Source organism: Gymnodraco acuticeps, unplaced genomic scaffold (genome assembly GCF_902827175.1).
Source record: "Gymnodraco acuticeps unplaced genomic scaffold, fGymAcu1.1, whole genome shotgun sequence".
Taxonomy (NCBI): domain Eukaryota; kingdom Metazoa; phylum Chordata; class Actinopteri; order Perciformes; family Bathydraconidae; genus Gymnodraco; species Gymnodraco acuticeps.
Window position 1 is genome coordinate 622,837 of NW_022989981.1, and position 6,000 is coordinate 628,836.

Genomic DNA, 6,000 nt, shown 5'->3' on the forward strand with positions numbered 1-6,000 from the left:
CATTCTCTAACAGGGCTGAAATAGAAGGATTTCGAGCATAGATCATGTTTGTATATAGGAAATATGATGCATACATATTTCTTCTTCAAATATCTTACTGTTCTTTTGCTTCTTTTCCAGGGATTCAGCCCACCAGCCCCTTTCCTCATCCTTAGATTTCCCTCCTTTCAACCATGGACTTCCTGTCGGCTGACCTTTAACCCTCTCACCCTCCTGGACTCTCATTGGCTATTTGTTACTTTCATGTGGAGAGAAATTGAAAAGAGCGCTCTGGCTTCAAGCCACAGAGAGGACAAAAAGAAGTCACATCAGCGGTGGATGATGGGAATGTCTAAGGAGGAAGCACAGTCTCAACTAGGATTGTTTAATCAGTGCGGACTCTGTAGTAACATATACCTCCAAGAGGAAATAAATGGAGTGATTTTAACCGACGGTGGTTTCTGATATCACAGCATTAATATTGCTACTACCTAAAAAAAAATACTATGCTTTGTTTCTAGATTGCATATAAAATCGTAGTTGAGATAAGAGGCATATAAAACAAGAATGAGTGAAGGGATACATTCACACTTTCATGTTGTTCCTCATGCATCTAATTCTTGAACACAATGCCTTTTACTTAGTTTTTGTAACTGAATCACAGGTTTGCTTTATTCTATTTTTGCAGTGTTCTGCTGTGACTGCTACACAAGGAACATTAGTTTATATTATAAATGTCACAGGAGGTAACAGACAATTCTTCTGAGAAATCATCCACCCGACACAATCACCTCAACTCAACCGCACACTCACACCCAGGGTCCAAAATAATGACCTTAACTCTGCCAGCCTCCCCGAATGGGAGTCAGATGGGATTGCAACAGTTGTTGATTCACAGTGGAGTGTTAAATATTTTTGCACGGATTGAATTTAGGTCAGTGACTTGGCGGCTTGTTGCAGTTTAACCTGTGCAGTCAGCGGGGGAGGGGGGAGTTGTGAGAGCTGTGCATCCGCTGCCTGGATTCCTTGAAGTTAACACTACAGTTGATGCAATCTTCTCGCGAGTCAGTACAGCCTGAACTCTCAGCATGTGTTTTTTCAACTCATCTGAGTGCTAGACAAAAATACGTTTGTTACGGAAAATATTTCACAGTAGATTTTGTATTGTGCACACTGTATTCCTGTTGGAATCATGCAGTTCTAAATGGAGATAGACGCTGTTGGTAATATAGACTTTTTATTTTAGATTCGTATCAGTTTATTCTTTCCTCTGTGGGAATGTGCGTGTGCAGTTTTAAAAGTAAAGGCAGTAACAATGTCACACTTTGTTGATGAGAGGGGACTACTGAGATTAAAGCTGCCAAATGGACTGAGTCCTCATCGGACCATTTCACGGATAATAAATTCAATATGCTGCTTTCGTTACATTTTTAGTCATGAGGGTAGACACTCACTTTGTTGGCAGTAATGAAACTCAAGAGGACAGTTTGCAGCTATTGTGTTTCATAAACATTTGGACCACTTACCTCTGCACTATATGTTTTTTGAATCATAAACTTTAATGGACAGATGTGAAGTAAGCTGCAATAATTGACTGTTTGAGTTACACTCTGTGGTTGAATGCTTAACTGAGTAGCAGAGCGGGGCGTTGGTACACAGAAAGAACGGAGACTCCCTGGTATTCAGGTGCCATTCTGCCGATCCCCCTCTTTGCTGTCCCTGCCATCACTCACCCGGCTTCTTGTGTTACAGAAGAGCCTGAAAGCTACACAAACCTCACTGCTGAGTGTAGTTGTTGGGGCTACAGGAAAACCAGTTCTGAATAGGAAACATACATCAATACCTCAGCAATCAATAATCCTCAGCAAAACCAGTTGAACAGGTTCTTTCTAGTTAATCATTTCTGTGTAGTGGTCTCAGAGCACAAAGCTGCCAAATGCCTGTTTTCAATCACTATCGCTTCCTTAGAAACTTCATTTTGAAACCACAAAAATGTGGAAATGTCAAACTTCCATTTCCTATAATATAACAGTTAATGCGTAATCCATATCCTTCTTCTTTATTTTGCCTTATCCATTTGCCCCTTTGTTCCTGATGCTCAGCATTCCTACTCTCTCACCTCTACCTCCGTCTTTGGTGGCTTTTGTTTTGCTTGTCTTTAAGACAGCCTTATTCTCTGTCTGTTTTGAAATGGAGTTGAATACATGTCTTATAACCTAAACTAATTTAAACAAAAAGACACTAAACCATAATCGGTGTAGACTCACAAATTGGTTTAATGTTTCCTGAAAGAAAACAAAGAGACAGACCTCTAGTTTGACTGACGAAGTGAGACAGGAACAAAAGGTAGTCGTACTGAAATGTCCATGCGAAGTAGTATTATATATGTCTACACAGTTTGAGTTTGAAACTCATCAGCCTCCAAACCAATTAAAGCCACATTAACCTGAACATGGAGCTCACAGTAATCGGACTGGCAACTCTGAGCCCTACTCAATCTTAAAAATAAAAGTGCTTATATAATATTATATTTATACAATAAAGTGCTTTTATTTAACAAAATACATTACTCCTAAAAATTAGTGTTGCGGATTAACTAGTTACATATAATGTAATTAAACTATAAAATGTATATAATGTATTACATTCAGAGAAAACTATGTAATAGAATTACGTTTTTTTATCAAAATGTTATTGTTATTACAATCGTTTTCCTCCAAAAAAATGTATGTTGAACAAATAATTTACTTTCTTACAACTGCATGTTACATTGAATAACTTTCTAAAAGAGGAGCAACGGTAATGAGTATTGATGTTTACACTGCTGTTTTAAGCTTATTACCCAGTTTCAAAAAAGTAATCCGTTATTAAATCGATTTAACTGTAATCTGTAACCTTTGGCATTTCTAAAGTAACTGTTCGAACACTGCTTATAAATAATTGAAAACTGTGAAATTCAATTTATTTACTGCTTGTGTTAAAAAAGTTGCAGGAGATGATTCTTATAAAAAAGTGCATAAAAAGACAATCTGAAAAAAACCTATGGACCTAAGATGATTGGAACATTTCCGACCACACTATAAAGACAGAGTTTTTACAGAAATTGTATAAAAGATTTGCTTGTTCGATAATCATTTCATTTTCTAACTTTAGTTTTGTTACTGCTCCAAGTCACTTCTGTCAAACCAGAGGCCTGTGTCCCCTAAAGTCCCACAATCTGTCAAAACTACTTCCTCCGCCTTATCGGAGGCCTATGTGTTACTACGCTCAGAACGTATCTGTCCCAACAATATTGACTATAATTGAGTTTTCTTTGTAATTTCACTGTGAACCTGTATGCTTTTTCAATGTGTGTTTGTGTCTTGACCTTGTTAGATAGCAGCCTGACATCACTGTTGAAGATGAGACGAGGACTAGAGGCAAGACATTTTAATCAGCAGTGACCTATGCCTTACATTAACTGAACCAGCTGAACAACCAGATGTAGATTTAAGACTAGAGTTCATTTTTCAGATCTTAACTTGTCTTTTTAATCACTATTTTACTTGTTTTTCTTTCTCTGTAGTCATTGTTAACGTTGGATGAGTTAGTCTCACGCAGTTCCGGGTCATAACCAGCTGAGTGCTCTTCTTGTAAAAATAACTCTGACGTGTATAAACATATGTACTTTATATACTTTGTAATGTTTTTTTAAAATAACCATTTAACTGTTTTTTTGTTTCAAACAATTGATTTTTTTTGGGTTAGTGTTTTTAGTGATTCACTTCTTTAATGACTACTGGAAACTGTTGAGTTGGTCTGTCTGCTCAGATTTGAAATATAAAAGTGAAGGAGCTGAATGAATGAAGAATGATACAAAACATCCGGATGGTTTTCTATGGATCCAGTGTTTAGCTAGCCAAAGTCTTTTCATCTATGCAGCTGGGCTCGCGGTCCACTTCCTGTGACCACTTCACAAGTCAAACTCTAAAAACCATGAAGTTTACTTGGACTTCTCACCTAAACTTTAAACTGCTAACACTATGTAATGTCTTGGACTGTCTTTTCCAATTAGAATGTTTTTTGTTTGACTTTCAGAAAGTCCCTGACAGTCAAATTGGTCAAATGTAACATTTCTACATTCTTCTTTTATTTTCTTGCCTTTGATGAACAGTTTGCAGGTCAGAGGTACAGGGAGGCACATTCAGGCACTTTTTAGTCTCTTAAGTTGTGACATTCTTTTAAGATCAGTTCAAAATAGATTGAATTAACTCAAATCAGCATGTGTCATATTTACGATCCAATCAGTGTGTGGTGTTGATCAAATAACGCTTCATTTCATTTCGCTTTTGCTTGAATTTACTGCTGATATCTTTTGGTCAGTCGCCAGAAAACAAACCCGGCATCTCAGTCTCATTACATTAGATTTCCTCTGGCAGAAAATACAAATTCAAAACAAATGACTTCAATATTGATCCTTGTTATTCTACGCTGCAACGTGGCATGCCCTCTGACCTCAATCTGTGCTTTCCCCTCTGCCTGAAACTGTAACACTCTGTGAAACAGGATAGCTGAGGGTCTGTACATCATGAAGCTAAAAGTCCAACACCTCATAAAACTGCTACGGGCCACCTCCAGCAACAACACCAGTCATCACTTTCATTTGTATTGTATTATATATTGTATTCATTATCTCGGCGATCACAGCTATAAATACTTTGTTTAGTGATATATTTCTGTATGGCGACTCTTGGCCCTTCCCACAGCCTTACATCAGAAATACGAGTAATATTTCCTTGCAGGGCTCTGCTAAACTTTCTTTCTCCAGACCTCTAAGGTTGCTGCAGTTAAACCTCTATTGCCTCTCTTCACTTCTTAAAGCTCTGTCCTTCCTGCACAAGCTATACCTTTTTATATAGATACATACTCTTGTTTTTAGTCATTTTACAAAATGTTCTAACAAGGCCAGTGACGCCACAAAATCTACAATTAAGTCATGCTGCTAGAGAAATTAATGTCATTTTTTGTGTTTTTTTCTTTTCTTTGTGGAAGTAATTTCGAATCTGTATCAAAAGAGACACATTTTTTCTATTAAACCAACAATAAAGAAGTGATATGAAAACAACCCATGCTAGCCAGTCACTCTTTTGTTGTCTGTGTGCTTTCAGTCTCTAACTGCCTCACTTCCACGCTGCAGGCAGTCATGTTGGAGATTAACCACAGACCCCTTTGAATGCACAAAGACGTGAACACTGCTGCTGTTTAGGGACACACTGAATGGGTCTTCTATCATGTGATATGCTCATTATCACCAAGGCAACGCTGCTGAGTTCATTGACTCACCATTCCCAGAGTTAACCTCAGTATCTCAAAGCCGTGAATTCCTAAAGAGGCCCATAGGGAACTGTTGTTGTTGTTGTTGTTGTTGTTGTTGTACTTGTCACAAGGCCAAGCATACACAACTTCTCTTTTGGAGAAATAAGCATTTAACTGGGGAACAAATATATTTCTTATTAAACCATGAGACCGTTGTATAACTGATCTGACCTTGTTCTTTCTTTCAATACTTTTTTTATATAATATATATATATATATATATATATATATATGATCAGAGAACAAAACAAGAAATCAAGTCAAGTGTCGATATTAATATAAGGCAGGATACGGCACATACTGTAAGTGCACTGAAGATAACCTATCGAGCACTTTGCTTTTGAAACTATAAGACTTCCACTTGTGTTCTAACTTCTAACGTGTCTTTTTTATATAAAACAATACACAATGGTATAAAAATCTGAATTTCTCAACTTACAGTACACTTCCTTGCGGTTCAGTTCTGTTTTATACCAGCCGCAGCACCTTTTGAGTGTGTGTCATCGTGGCTTCATAAGCTTTATTTCTATCTTGCTATTGCTTTATCATCCACAGGGTTTCACTTAGTGACCATTAATAAACTACCGCTTGAATGACGCAAAACCAATGTTTGGTGAAAATTATGCTTAACTAATATATGATACATTTCTTATTTATCACACCAGT

At 37.2% G+C, this 6,000-nt stretch overlaps 1 protein-coding gene across 1 annotated transcript in view; it reads left to right on the plus strand.

Annotated features, from left to right (window-relative positions):
* slc16a2 (solute carrier family 16 member 2) overlaps positions 1-5,083 on the plus strand; it is a 32,121-nt gene extending 27,038 nt beyond the window's left edge. The window contains 1 exon segment of the mRNA XM_034211857.1: positions 121-5,083. The gene's annotated coding sequence lies outside the window, so the exon portion shown is untranslated.
* The last annotated feature ends 917 nt before the right edge of the window (positions 5,084-6,000 follow it).